This window comes from Urtica dioica, chromosome 6, assembly GCF_054948205.1.
Source record: "Urtica dioica subsp. dioica isolate 48M chromosome 6, U.dioica_male_clone48M_v1_H2, whole genome shotgun sequence".
Classification (NCBI taxonomy): Eukaryota; Viridiplantae; Streptophyta; class Magnoliopsida; order Rosales; family Urticaceae; genus Urtica; species Urtica dioica.
The window spans coordinates 5950916-5967477 of NC_142761.1; positions in this window are offsets into that span (position 1 = coordinate 5950916).

Sequence of the window (16562 nt, forward strand, 5' to 3'; positions counted from 1 at the left end):
AAAAAACCCTAAAGCATACATACCACATAAATAAATTATTCACTACTCTTTTACTAACAAAAAAAAATACTAACGTCACTCGAGCACAAAAATTTTAGCTTTTTAATTAAGCTAAAAAATTTGGGATTTCACAATCTCCCCTACTTATTTGAATTTTCGTCCCGAAAATTAATAAAGAACGGCGAGAAGAACTGTAAGAACTATTACTCGGACATAGCAAGTCCCTCTAGAAAGAACTCGGGATATTGCGTTCTCTTGTCTTATTCTCATTCTCAAGATAGCATCGAAAACTTTCATCTATAAGACGATGAAATTGATCCTTAGCTTCTGACCACTAATTATTATCGATACTTTTTAAGCAGTACTATGATAATAATAAAGCATTACCGGACGGTAAGGCCGTGCATGAAACTTTTCTAGTTTTCTCTATACAATAGCCTAAGTTTATTTTCCAACTCCAACAAAAAAAAGAGTGAGCAACGACAGAGTCAAACAATACAAAGGCGTCATAACGGACCTGCTACTACATCCGAGGTTCTGGCTAAGGCATCGACATTGGTGTAGGCGTAGATGCGATCTTGAAGTAGCTGTGGTGTCTGAGTTGCTGGTGGTGCTTCTAGTCGGCCCTAGAAAATCTGTGACCCTTCAATTTCTTCTTGAATGAAGGTGATTCACCCATTCTGATAATTCTGCTCAAAGTTCGGCTTCAGAAAATCTTTGAAGATGTGTCCTGGCTGACCGCACTTGTAACACAATATAGTGCCCATCTTATATTCTCCGAAGTGTATCCTTCCACATATGTTGCACTTCAAAAATGACCTATTTTCCATCTTTACTTTGTAATTTGCATTACCACTATTTTCAGGATGAATCCTCTTCTTCCCGTTTTCATTCTCGAGATATTGCGCTTTGTCGACTTGGTTGTTGAAGAGACGCTGGTCGGACTTTTTATTGTTGCATATTCATCTACTTTGAGTCTTCTCTTTCTTCCGTGTCTTGAAATACTGGTCTCGCTCCTCCTTCAGTTGAACCAAATGGTATTCAGTACGCATTGCACGTTCGAGACAGTCTGCAACAGTGGATGGTGGATGACTTCAACTATCAACAGCTAGAGCCAGTTCCGGTCGGAACATTCCCATCATTCTTCAAACTCTTTCTGACTCGGTCGTAACCAGGTGAGGGCATAATCTTCCCAGCTGGTTGAACTTCCTCACAGCTTTATTCACAGTCATCGTGCCTTGCTTTAACTCCATAAACTCCTTTTGTTGAGTGTTTATCGCGCACATATTGAAATACAAACTTTTGAACTCCTCGATGAAGTCATCCCAAGACATAGCGCGTGTGTCTCTTCTAACTGCTACTGTCTCCCATCAGTATCGTGGATCCTTCTTCAGAACAAAAGACGCGCATATGACCTTCTTAATTTCCGAGATATTCATGAAGTTGAAGATATTCTTCATCACTGACCTCCACTCGTCAACCATTAAAGGATCAGTGGAACCTTCAAAATCTGGAGCTCTCATCCTCCTGAACCTTTCGAAAAGATCATCAGCCACAACAACTTGGCCCATCTGAGGTACGCCTTGAGGAGATGCTGGTGGTGCTTGTAGATCCTCTCCCACATTTACATTCACTTAGGGGAGGTGGTTCCTCAACTCTTGTATCTCTGCTTCTTGAGCTTCGATACGTTGCAGTAATGCAGTAATGAGCACCGCAAGATCTGGTTGGGCCGCTGGCTGAGGTCCGGGGGCTGGACCGTTGGGATTCTCTGTTGTTCCCTGTTGTTCGGAAAATGGAGCGGCAAGATGAGCATCTTGCATTGGGACATCAGCGGCAACACTGCCTCTTCCTCTACCTCGGCCTCGTGGCCTTCCTCTACCTCGTCCACGAGCAGCTTGAACGTTTTCCATCTAAGAAACAAAAATTATGACTAAGATATAAACAAAAAAAGAGTACTAACTTACTTGAGTAGGGGAAGCCGTGCGATCGAATAGCGAAGGGGGTCATAGGTTCGTTGCTCTGATACCAACTGTGACGACCCGACTTTTCGGACCGTCTTACTTATCTTACTTTTTAAACTTTAGAAAACTTGGAGGAAATTTTTTTTTAAAACACATCGAATAAAGGCGAACCAAAATTTTAAAGCTCTTAAAAAGAAACAAAACATTAAGAAAAAGGTAAGATTGCATTTAAAACAACTTCATTAGAAAAATACTTAACCAAAACTTAAACCAATTTTAAACCAAACATAGCGGCAATAATACTACAACATAATCCGTATTCTAAATCTCAACCAAATTAGAAAACTCTTTGAAACTTCATAACTTTGAAATAATTGAAAATAAAAACTTTAAAGAAATTATTTCTAAAAGACTTGTAGTGGAAGACGTATTCTTAATAACGAAAACAAAACTTTAAACTTTATTTCTTAATAACTTGTAGCGGGAGACTTATTTCGTGAATGGAAACCATGACTCAACCCTCTCGCTATCGACGCCGCTAGTCCGCCCTACTCAGTTCCTTGCAAGTTGTTTACCTACAACACAGACGTATATTTTTTTCGAAGAGATGAGCTTACGCTCAGCGAGAATAATATAAAGCTCACAAAAAAAAAAGTAATGCAATGCATGAACCGGTTATTAGTATTTTAAAACTAATTGATGACTTGATCTTTCTTTTCTTGATTCTATCAACTTTTAATTCGGGGTGCCCCTAGGGTAGTCGTACCTATTTCAGTGCACACTTTAGAGACGAAGATATGGGGTTGCAAGGTCCCACACTTCGCTCTATCTTATAAACTTATTAGGGCCTCGGGCCGAGAAATTTCCCTATTTCGGCCCATAAGTCGGCTCGATAAATTCTCCTTAAGACCTCCGTAGCTCGAGGCGGTACGACTCCCTTGCTTATCTTTATCTTTTCACTTTTTTTTTTCGTTACATGCACGAATAACGTATGACATACAATAAGCATGATAACATGAATAGAAAAAGAGCATGATATAAGTATTCTAATTTATAACATATCATCATATAACATATCATACCATATCATATCATCACATAGCATACCATACCATATCATAGCATAAACTCAGCATATCATAACATATCGTTCATAATTTATCATACCATACCATATCATATCATATCATTACATAATATACTATATCATATCATATCATAAACTCCGCATACATAACATAATTCATAATTTATCATATCATACCATATCACACATATGTCAACAATCACATAATAACAATAAAAAAATATTATTAACTCATTCTGATCATATACTTATCGTATTTGATTTTGAACTAATCTGTGTTGCAGTGAGATTATTCTCACCTGGATATCGAAGGTTACGATCGTAGATTGTCGAAGGAAAATGATGCTCAAAACGACTTGGAACCTAATTAGGGCTACAAATTTCCAAACAAAGAGAGGAATAGGAGAGGGAGAGCAGAGAAGAAGCGTTAAAAGAAAAGGATGAGATGCTTATATATGGTTTAATTAAACCCTAAAAGCCCAAACCCTAAAAGCTCATACCTTAATCCTACTTATATTCTTAATATATTAATTATTATTATTATATATAAATATATATACGTACATATACCTAATTATCACGTATGTACATAAACCCTGATTAACACTTATGTGATGGCTACTATATACATAGTATAATATTATATTATATTATATAATATAATATATGACATACGTACAAATCTTAAATATATATATATATATATATATAACATATATATCTATAATTTAGTTATAATATATAACTTATATAATAAATATAATTATATATACATATATCCATAATTTGTAATCTAAAATGTATATTAATTTAAAAAAAAAAAAACCCTAAAGCATACATACCACATAAATAAATCATTCACTACTCTTTTACTAACAAAAAAAATACTAACGTCACTCGAGCACAAAAATTTTAGCTTTTTAATTAAGCTAAAAATTTGGGATTTCACAAAGAGGTCGGGTAATACCCGTTCAAAACGGGTAGCGAATATGTCATACCGTCCCGCTAACAACTCAGTGGGTACATATATGGATAGCGAATATGTCATACCGTCGACCGTTAACCCGATTCGTTATAATTTAAAGAAATTAAAAAATATTATTAAATATAATAACCTATTTAATATTCTGTACGATTATTAGATTTAGAAACAATATCGATTCAACTTTTAAGACGTCTGGTCTGGTTTGATCTTTGTTTCTTTATTTTTATATTACTAGATGCCTTTGTTTACTTTTTCACGTGAATAGACAATGCATTTGTTTACTTTTTCACGTGAATAGACTATGGATATTGTGAAACCCCGAAATAATTTTTATCTTATTATAAGTTTTTTTTTTTTTTAATATTATGATGTTAAAGTGTAAATGCGTTTTTTTTTATATGGAACTAGGTATGCGTATGCGTGTGATATAGTAAGTATATATACAATATATTGTATTATATATCATACTTTTGGTTAGTTATCATATATATAACGTACATTACTAAATATGTCTTCTGTTTATATATATACTGTAGATATATTTGTAAAGTATTAATGATACTAATATGTATATAAAGTAATGTAATTTATTATGCACTATATATATATATATATATATATATATATATATATATATATATATATATATATATAGAGCTACATACAGATTTTAGGATTTTTAATAATACGGTATATATTATTATGATTCATTAAGCAAATAAATAAATGATGTTATTATAAAAAGCCTTAAATTGCTAGGGTTGTTTTCTTTTCCTCTAACGCTTTTGTTCTCTAGCCCTTGTTTTTCTTTTTCTCCATCTTCATGCTATCTCACGCTATGCTCTCCCTCAATTCTCTTTTTTATCAGAAAATCTTAGCCACCAAATAAATATATATTTCTCTCTTTCTTTTTGAGTCATATGATTGTTAAAGACTAATCTTTTACAACCGTCTAAGAATTTAGGTATGTAATTCATGGTCTTCTCAAATTAATTTCTATATTGTTTGTGGTTTTTTTATTCAGCTTTTAGATAAAAAAAAAAAGGTTTTCAAACCATGATTTTAATACGCTTACCGTAGCTTCAAAAATAATTCTTTTGCATCGATTCTTTTTGGAAACGTTAGTTTTAAATGTCTTCTATCTAAATTACTAATAGAAAAATATTTTTACGAAATACATAATATTTTTCGATTATTTTAAAAAACAGTGTGCAAACCTGATTCTCTGATCTGGCATATTCTCGATTTTCAGACTTAAAAACATTTACTGTGGATTCAAAAATTATTATTTTGCGTTTATTCTTTCTGGAAATGCTAGTTTTACATGTCTTCATTTTAAAAAACTAATCGAAAAATATTTTCATGTCATACATAATATTTTCTGATTATTTTACGATCGATCCGCAGACCAGTTTTCCACAAGTTTTTAAAGTAAGATGTTATACTTGTTTTATTATTAATAAATAGTTCCGATTTTCTTTTGGCCGTGGTGCCTTCACAAAAAGTTTTTAAAATCACGTTTTATAGTTACTGGAATTTTTACAAATGTTTCACCAGAGTTTTAGGTTTCCCCCGAAACCCTAATAGCCAAGGGTATTTTCGTAATTTCACGTCGAATCTCGTTCGAAAAATTTTCAGAACCTAAAGTATGTATTGAATCCCTTCCTTTGCTGATCCCCGGTAACATCTTATCCCTTTTAGGTTCCGAGTCGTTTTGAGCGTACAATTCTTTCGACGATCTCCTATATCTATGTGAGAATAATCTCACTGCAACACAGATTAGTTCAAAATAAAATACGATAAGTATATGATCTGAATGAGTTAATAATATTTTTTTTGAAATTGTTATTGTGTGATTGGTTGACATATGTGTGGTATGGTATGATATGGTATGGTATGATAAATTATGAATGATATGTTATAATATGCTGAGTTTATGATATGATATGGTATGGTATGTTATGTAATGATAGGATATGATATGGTATGTTATGTTATGTACGTTATAAATTAAAATATTTATATCATGTTCTTATTTCTAGTAATGTTATCATGTATATTTTATGTCATACATCATTTATGTATGTAACGAAAATAAAAAGTGAAAAGATAAAGATAAGCAAGGGAGTCGTATCGCCTCGAGTTACGGAGGTCTTAAGGAGAATTTCTCGAGCCGACTTACGGGCCCAAATGGAGAAATTTTTTGGGCCGATGCCCTAATATGTTTATTAGCTAGAGCAAAGTGTGGGGCCTTGCAACCCCATATTTTTGTCTCTAAAGTGCCCACTGAAATACTAATAACCGGTTCATGCATTGCATTACCTTTTTTTGTGAGCTTTATATTATTCTCGCTGAGCGTAAGCTCATTTCTTCGAAAAAAAAATATACGTCTGTGTTGTAAGTAAACAACTTGCAAGGAACTGAGCAGGGCGGACTAGCGGCGTCGATAGCGAGAGGGTTGTGTATTGGTTTTCAATTACAGAATAAGTCTTCCGCTACAAGTCTTTAAGAAATAAATTTTAAAGTTTTTGTATTCAATTATTTCAAAGTTATGAAGTTTCAAAGATTTTTCTAATTTAGTTGAGACTTAGAATATGGATTATGTTTTAGTATTTTTTCCGCTATATTTCGTTTTAAATTTGTATTTTCAATTTTGATTAAGTACTTCTCATGAAATGTTCGATATGCAATCTTCATATTTTTCTTAAATTCTTTTGTTTCTTTTTAAGATCTTTAAAATTTTAGTTCGCCTTATTTCGATGTTTTTTTAAACAAAATTCCTCAAAGTTTTTTAAAAGAATTTCTAAAGTTTAAAAAGTAAGATAAGTAAGACGGTTCGAAAAGACGGGTCGTCACACATATAGTATATTGTAGCTTATTTTATGCATATCTATTATTTATTTATGTATATTCATATATAATTCAAGTTAATTTTGTTTTTTTCAATGCTTTCAAATTGATACTGATTCCATAATTCTGTTTTTTTTTTTTGTTACAATTCTGATTTGGTATTAACTTGTTGTGTTGTAACAATTTTTTTGGTCTAGTAATTTTTTTTAACGAGTTAGCGTGTGCAACTTTTTTGCACCTGTTACCCGCCCCGTTAGAGAAAACGGGTTAGCGGGTATGGATTAACAGGTATAGAGAACGGAATAGGCGCACCCGTTCAAACCCGTACTCGTTGTCATTCCTAGTCGTAGATTACCATATTTGGATTTTGATTACAATACGTGGTTGAGAGATTTACTCTAGATCTCGAGACGCTTATTCTTCCATCTGGGAATTCAGTCCAATTTTTTCATAGTCATCTCTGGTACCATATACCAGAGGTAGGATGGGATCAGCCGGTTTGTGCGATTCCTTTATCCGAGGTCTATCATCGGCCACCGGGATTTTCTAAGTCCGAGGCCAACAAACTTAAGTATAGGTTTTTTATTTTTTTTTATTTTTTTTATTTTTTATCTTTCCTTGCTATTGTGTAGGTGGAAAGACTGAACACCTGGATCAAGGCTCGGATCACGCGTCTTCCTCCGCTACTCAATCCACGAAAACAAATCATGCCCGATCTTTGGTTCTCTTCCCTTGTCCTGATGAGAGTAGTGGTCGGACTTTTGAGATGGATGTTCCACTTGAGAGCTCTGAGGAGGAGTACTTTGAGCAAAAATAAGGTCAATTATTGTTTCTTGTAGGCCTCTTGCCCAAAAACTCGGAACAAGATCTCCTGGAACTTTCTCAGATCCTTGAGTTATCAGAATGTAACCGTTCTACGAACACGTTATTGGACCTCGACTTTTAGATGAATACTATTTTTCCCTTTAGTCGAATAACTCCTTTCAATATGTTTTATTTTATATCGTTTTGATGCATTATCTTTATGGTTTTTTTTAGTGACATTTACCTGGAACCTTGCAGATATGGCAAAGAAACGAATTACTCTTGCCGGTCCCCTTGGACACAAAACAATGCCGAGCTCTAAAGGCTCGGGCCCCGTCTTTGGCTCCGATCCCTCGCGCCGGATTTGAGCAAGTCCCCTCGAGGGAAGGTAGTTTTGCCTGAATTTTCTGGGGTCAAGGACCATTTGGTCCCAACCTTTGAGTTCTTAGGTGACCACTTATCCATAGGCGTCTTCAACCTTATCCTCTCCCGAGCTCATGTCGTCTTATTGTTGCCGCTGAGACATCTGCCTCGGAACATTGTTTCTTTATAAATTTGGACCTTCTAATTTTTTTTACTCTATGACTCATCATTATTACTTTTCAGGTCCAGGCAAGCCTCGTGAGTCTGATTAGTACCACTGGTACTGAACTCAAGTCATTGAATAATTGAACAATTTTTCGTACTTCCTTTTTTTTTTTTTTTTTTGTTTAACCCGAAAGAGTTTTGAATAGTGGATCATTGGTCGAATCTTGTTTCGCAATATTATTTCTATTTTTTTTTTGTAGCCCCTTTAGGTTTGGTACACTTGATTCGTGGTTGGATCTTAAGATGCTCGATATTCCAAGGATTTCTTTCCATCTCTTCATTTAGATCTTATAATCAGTATCTTCCGTTCCCAAAGTCTTCTTCCAATTGGCACCGAGTGCTCCATCTTGTGGCATTTTGGTGTGGAGGAAAACTTTTCAAAGTACTTTGTCGCCGATGCTGAATCTTCTTGGGTGGAATTTCCTCTTGACTTCTTAATTGCGTTTTTCTCGTTTTCCTTCTAGAAAATTGAGATCAAAGTTTTGGTTTTGGGTGTTTACCTATGTTAGATAATTTTCCCATCATCTAGTCGGGACCATAAAATCCGTTGCAATAACGACATCGGAACCGTGTACGAGAGAGAAAGTCATTTCGCCATTTGTTGAGTGGCTGGTAGTTCGGTAAGACCAGAGGACCTATGGAAGAATATCTACCCACTCTGTGACGACCTGACTTTCGGACCGTCTTACTTATCTTACTTTTTAAACTTTAGAAAATTCTTTAGAAAACTTGGAGGAATTTCTTTTTAAAACACATCGAATCAAGGCGAACTAAAATTTTAAAGATCTTAAAAAGAAACAAAAGCATTTAAGAAAAATATGAAGATTGCATATTGAACACTTCATGAGAAGTACTTAACCAAAATTAAAAATACGAATTCCAAACTAAACATAACGGCAAAAATAATAAAACATAGTCCATATTCTAAGTCTTAACTAAAATATAAAACTCTTTTAAACTTCATAACTTCAAATAATTGAAAATAAAAACTTTAAAATTTATTTCTTAAAGATTTGTAGCGGAAGACTTATTATGTAAATGAAAACCATAACCCAAACCTCTCGCTATAGACGCCGCTAGTCCGCCCTGCTCAGTTCATTGTAAGACGTTTACCTACAACACAGACGTATATTTTTTTCGAAGAGATGAGCTTACGCTCATCGAGAATTATATAAAGCTCACAAAATAAAAAGAGTAATGCAATGCATGAACCGGTTATTAGTATTTTAAAACTAATTGATGACTTGATCTTCTTTTCTTGATTCTATCAACTTTTAGTTCGGGGTGCTCCTAGGGTAGTCGTACCAATTTCAGTGTACACTTTAGATACGAAGACATATGGGTTATAAAGTCTCACACTTCGCTCTATCTCTTTAAATTATTAGGGCCTCGGCCCGAGAAATTTCTCCATTAGAGCCTCGGCCCGAGAAACTTCTCCTTAATACCTCTCGAGGCGATATGACTCCCTTGCTTATCTTTATCTTTTCACTTTTAAAATAATATTACATACTGATATGATATGTACATAAAAACTTTCAAACATATGCTCATACAATACATGACTAAAAAATATAAAACATGTACATTCTCAAATCTATTTTAACTTAACACTGCATAGTTGACCAAACATAACTAAAACTACTACAATCAAAATAAAGAAAATCCTACTCCAACATATAAATCTTTATACAAACTAATAACATGAATTACAAATCATCATATTTAATTTTGAATTAATATGTGTTGTAGTGAGATTATTCTCACTTGGATATCGAAGGTTACGATCGTAGATCGTCGAAGGAAAATGACACTGAAAACGACTCGAAACCTAATTTGGATAAAAAAAACTACCGGGGATCAGCTAAGGAAAGGATTCAAGGCATACTGTAGGTTCTGAAAATTTTCAGAAACGACATTCAACGTGAAATTACGAAAATACCATTGGTTATTAGGGTTTCGGGGAGAAACTAAAACTCTGGTAAAACTTTTGTAAAAATTCCAGTAACTATAAAACGTGATTTTGATAACTTTTTGTGAAGGCACCACGGCAAAAAGATAATCGGACGTATTTATTAATAATAAAACAAGTATAACATCTTACTTTAAAAACTTGTGAAAACTGATCTGCGTACCGATCGCAAAATAATCAGAAAATATTATGTATAGCATGAAACTATTTTTCGATTAATTTTTTAAAAAGAAGACATGTAAAACTAGCGTTTCCAAAAAGAATCAACGCAAAATAATAATTTTTTAATCCACTGTAAACGTTTTAAATTCTGAAAATCGGAAATAGGTCAGACCAGCGAATCAGGTCTACGCACTGATTTTAAAATAATCATAGAATATTCTGTATTTCATAAAAATATTTTCTGATTAAGGATTTAGATAGAAGACATCTAAACTTCAAAAAATAATCGATGCGAAATCACGATTTTTGAAACCACAGTAAGCGTTTTAAAATCTGAAAATCGGAAATAGGCCAGACCAGCGAATCAGGTCTGCGCACTGATTTGAAAATAATCCGAAAATATTCTTTATTTCATATAAATATTTTTCGATTAAGGATATAGATAGAAGACATCTAAACCTAACTTTTTCAAAAAGAATCGATGCAATATCGCGATTTTTGAAATCACAGTAAATGTTTTAAAAAATGATTTTTATTGAATCTGAACCAGAAAGAAGAAATACATACCTATTTTTTTTTAAGATTGAGTTGCCTAACTAGAGCTACGAATTTCCAAAGAATAAGAAGATTAGGGGAGAGAGAGCAGAGAGGAAGCGTGAAAAGAAAAAGAGTGTATGTATATATAAGATTTGATTAATTCCTAAAAGCCCAAACTTAATCCAACTCCTACTCTTAATATATTAATTATTACTATTTTATGTATATAAACACATACATAGTAAAAACCATATATAATATATATAATCTATAACTTTTACATAATTTATACATAAATAACCTATATTATATACATATATCAAATATACCAACTCTTCACTAATTATATATTCATACGTAACTATGTAACAATTATATATACATATGTACTCGATATATGAAAAGAAAGACTATAGTAATGTATATATATCTATACATACATATATGTGTATCAATACACGTACATGTGTACACATTTAAAATTTATATATAAGGAAATAACATCATATATAACAATATATAATATAATTACACAATATATCATATATACGTATCACAAGCACATACTATATATATGTATATATAATTATCACAAGCACACTATCCTTATTTATATATATAAATAAAATACATATATATTAAATCTACTAAAATACTAAAAAGAAGATTTCAACAATATTTATAAAAATAATTTTGGGGTTTCACACACTCGCCCTTGTACTCATCCTGTTTTACATCAGACCTTGCTTGATGGTCTTATTGACTGCTTCAACTAACCCACTGGATTGTGGTCGGGCTGTATCCGCCTTTTCTGGTTGGTAATTCTCCGGTGAGATCTATCCCTGTCAAGGTTATGAGGTTGGTTGAAGGGAGCCTCGGGTTGTTGGTGGATTTTTTTATACTTGACTCATTGGTGAACCATGCTCTGATCATCGTTTTTTAGAGTTGGCTAGTAAAGACACTGGCAAAGTGTCTTTTTAGCCAATGCCTCTGCTCCGATGTGGCTTACGCAAAATCCTTCGTGAATTTCTCGGAGCACATCCGGGCATTCGAGAAGTGGGGTTGTAAATCCCTTTTTGTATATAGAATTTTATTCCAATATGTATTGTGCGGCACAGAACTTTAGGTTCCGAGCTTTTGCCTTATCTTCTGCGAGGATGCCATTTTTCTAATATTGAATGATCGGGGTCTTCTACGATTCTTCACCTTTTATTAGGCAAACTTGACAGCCTTCTTGTATACTGGAATGGTGAGAAAAATTCTTGAGTTGCTAGCTTAGCCAGAGCATCGGCTTCTTCATTCATGGCCCTTAGAGTCTGAGTGATTTCATAGGATGCAAGTTCCTTGGTGAGGGTCCGAGCTCTTTCGGCATATATCGACAAATTTTTGCATTTTCCCTAGAATTTATTTTTTATTTGATTGATTATTAGTTGTGAGTCCAATTAGACTCTTAGTTTTGTTTTTATTTATATATCTTTGACAATTTCGAGGTCGTGTATCATAGCTTCATACTCGGCCTCCTTATTTGAAGCATGAAAAATAAATTTTAGAGCAAATTTTACCTTATGGTTATATAGTAATGAGAAGGCTACTAAGACTCTTGCTTCTTTCTCTTTTGCGGATCCGTCCACGTGTATCTCCCAGGTCGGATATTCTACAAGTCAGTATGTAAATTCAGCGATGAAGTCCACGATTGCTTGCCCTTTTATGGCAGATCGAGGGTTGAACTGAGTGTCATACTAGGTCAATTCGGTTGACCACTTGTAAAGTATAAGCTTTTGTATCACTCGATTTGTAATTAAATCAATAAATGAGCTTCCGTATTTATAAGTAGACTTTGGGGTGAATCATGGTCCAATAAACTTATCGAATTAATTTATAATACGTTAAAGTGATGGGGAATCCCGAAACGAGTAACGGACTTATCGAGTTTGCCTCGAAAAATAAATTATTTTCCGAGGCGACATTCCGGATATTAATTTAATAAATAAAATCTCAAGAGTAAGGATTATTTCCAAAAGACTTTAAATATATTTGAATTAATCGAAAACTAACGAGATAACTCTATGTTTAAATCATATAACTATTAATCCGTTTGATTTTGGATTTAATAAGTTATTATATGATTAAGATCTAGTTGTAACAATCTTTCAGGACCTATTCGAAAAAAAAAAAAATTGAGACCGCGGTTAAATAGCAAGCAGTGGCAAACTAAGGACTTAAGTGGGTAAATAGCTATTTATCGTCCTCCTATAAAAAGACAAGCTCATTAGCTCTCCTCACTTCATGTCCTTCTACCTTCATGCTAGACCGAACCACCGAACGAACAAAAGAAAAAAAAACATGAACTCAGACCACCGAACCCAACCTCTCGCGCGAGCAATCCGAACCCCCGAACCAAGGACGCCGTGTCAAACCCCAAAATAATTATTAGATATTAGAAGTTCTTTTTATTTTATTTTTTGGCTTTTTAAATTCAAAATATTAAGATATATATATTATAAATCATAAGTTATAGTCTTATTTTAAAATAAATGTATATGTATATAAGTTTGCACGTTATGTAAATAAATATATGTATAAGTAAATAAATATATGTATATATATGTACCTTGAATAACTTGTACGTGTGATATAAATGCATGTGACTATATATATATATATATATATATATATATATCATACTGTAGAAGATATTATTTAGCTTTGTTGTAATATATATATTATGATAATATGATATGTCGGATAATCTCACTTAAGACGTATCATATATTATATATATATATATATATGTGATATCATGTGTGTATATATATATATATATATATATATATATATATATATATATGTGATATGCGTAGGTTTTTTTTTTAGCTTTTATTAGGTAGGTTTTACTTATATATATATATGTATGTATGTTTAGATTAGGTTCTTGTCAAACAACTTTCTTATTTTTTTTCCCCTCTATTTCTTTCTTCTTCAACCAAACAAAAACTAAAAAAATCTCTAGCCATCCAATACCCAAAAATCTATCATCTTTCAGACTCTAAAGCTTTTAACAATCGAGTTTCTCTCTTCAATAATCAAAGTATTCTCTTTAGGTTGTTCTTCTTTGATTTATGGAGTTTTGTCTTTTAAAAATAGTTTCTTAAAACGCTTACCATAGTTTCAAAACTCGTTTTTTGAATCGGTTCTTTTTTAAAAGCTAGATTTAAATGTCTTTTATCTACATCCTTAATCGAAAAATATTTTAATGTAATACAAAATATTTTCCGATTATTTTCAAATCAGTGCGCAGACCTGATTCGCTGGTCTAGCCTATTTCAGCTTTTCAGACTTTAGAACGTTTACTGTGAATTCAAAAATTATGTTTTTTTGTTGATTCTTTTTTGAAACGCTAGTTTTACATGTTTTCTTTTTCAAAAAGTAATCGAAAAATATTTTCATTGTATACATAATAGTTTCTGATTATAATACGATCAGTGCACAGACTTGTATTCGCCCTAATTATTTTTACAACAAAACGTGTTGTTTATATATCTACAAATTTCATTTTGATCTAATTTCTGTACACGACCTAGTTCTATATATTTTTGGTATCTAGGCCAAATTTTAGAATTTTCAGCTGCACACATAATATATTTGGAATAAATTCCAATCAGTGCGCAGAATCCTTCTAAAACGGTTTTTCTTTAAAAAAAAAGACTAAATATTGCTTTCTTATACTTTTGATTTTTATTAGTAATCTGAGCATATTTTGTACATGCCTCTGAAGTACGAAGTGTTCCAAATATTATTTTTCTTTTACTGTAATTTTTATAGATTTATTTTTTCAAAATTTATTTTATCGACCGTAAGGGTATTATCGTAACTTTACACCTTCAGCTGAAATTCAGAAATTTCTAGAACCTGAGTTGTCTTTAGAACTCTTTAATAGAAGCTTAATAATTTTTCCCGTCGATTAGGTTATGAGCCGCTTAGCTTTCCCGAGCCGTCTAGTTTTCCCGAGCGGTCCACGACCAACAATCGTACTTTTCGAAACAAAGGTGAGAGTAATCTAACTGTAACACGGATTAGTTCAAAAATAAATTGAATGTTATGTGATCTGAATTATTTGCGTGTTATGTGATTTTACTTTGTGATTGTTTGGAATGTGTTGATATGATATGATATGACGATATGTGAGTTTTTAAGTATGCTATAAATTAGAATAGCTATATCACGTTTTTTACTTTTATGTATGTTATCATGTATGTTTATATTGTATGCCATTCATGCATTTAACATTTCGAATACGAATAATAAGATAAGTAAGCAAGAGAGTCGTACAGCCTCGAGCTACAGAGGTAATTAGAGGAATTTCTCAAGCCGAATCATGGGCTCACATAGAGAGTTCCTCATATGTTTATGTTATATGACAGGGTATTCTATGGGAGGTTGCAGCCCTATGGTTCATTCCAAAGTGTACACTGAAATCGGTAAGGCTATTCTAGGGGACCCCCCGAATTAAAATACGATAGACTTTTAATAGGGTATCTCATGTCACGGTTAAATTTAAAATACTAATAACCTGTCCATGCATTTTATTTTATTGCTTATGTTTTGCGAGTTATAGTTATTCTCGCTGAGCGTTAGCTTACTCTATGTATATACGTCGGTGTTGTAGGTAAACAACATGCGAACACATGAGGAGGGTGGATCAGCGGCGGCGATAGCGAGAGAGTTGGGTTATGGTAGCTGTTTACGAAAATAAAAGACTTCTGCTTTGCTTTCAGTTTTTAAATAATCCAAACCCATGATTTTATTTTTCATGGTTTAAGTTATGCTTTTCAATTCCGTTAAAGGTTATGACTTTATTTATGGTATTTATTTACAATCGTATTTTTTGTTTTAATTTTCAATTATGCAACTTCGACTTTTTGGGTGTTTTTGTTCATCAAGTTTTTAAATGAAAATTTATTTTTAGGTCATGAGTTTTCAAACTTTATATTCCAAGTTATGTTTTAAAAAAAAAAATACCTCAAATTTTCTAAAGTTTTTTAAAAAAGTAAGATAAGTAAAACGGTTCGAAAAGTCGGGTCGTCACAGTTGGTATCAGAGCAACGAACCTACGACCTCATTCGCTATCGATCGCATGAATTCCCCCTACTCAAGTAAGTTATCATTTTTTATATCTTAGTTGTTTTTTTTACTTAGATGGAAAACGTTCAAGCTGCTTGTTGACGAGGTAGAGGCAGGCCACGAGGCCGAGGTAGAGGAAGAGGAAGAGTTGCCGCTGATATCCCAGTGCAAGATGCTCATCATGTCGCTCTGTTTCCTCAACAACAAGGAGCAACAGAGAATCCATACAGTCCAGTCCCCGCACCTCAACTAGCGGCCCAACCAGATCTTGCGGTACTCGTTACTGCATTGCTGCAACGTATCGAAACCCAAGAAGTAGAGATACACGAGTTAAGGAACCACCTCCCCCAAGTGAATGAAAACGTGGGAGATGATCAACAAGCACCACCAGCACCTCTTCAGGGCATACCTCAGATAGGCCAAGTTATTGTGGCTGATGATCTTTACGAAAGGCCAGGAGGATGAGTGGATGTCAGAGATGAAGAAGATCTTTAACTT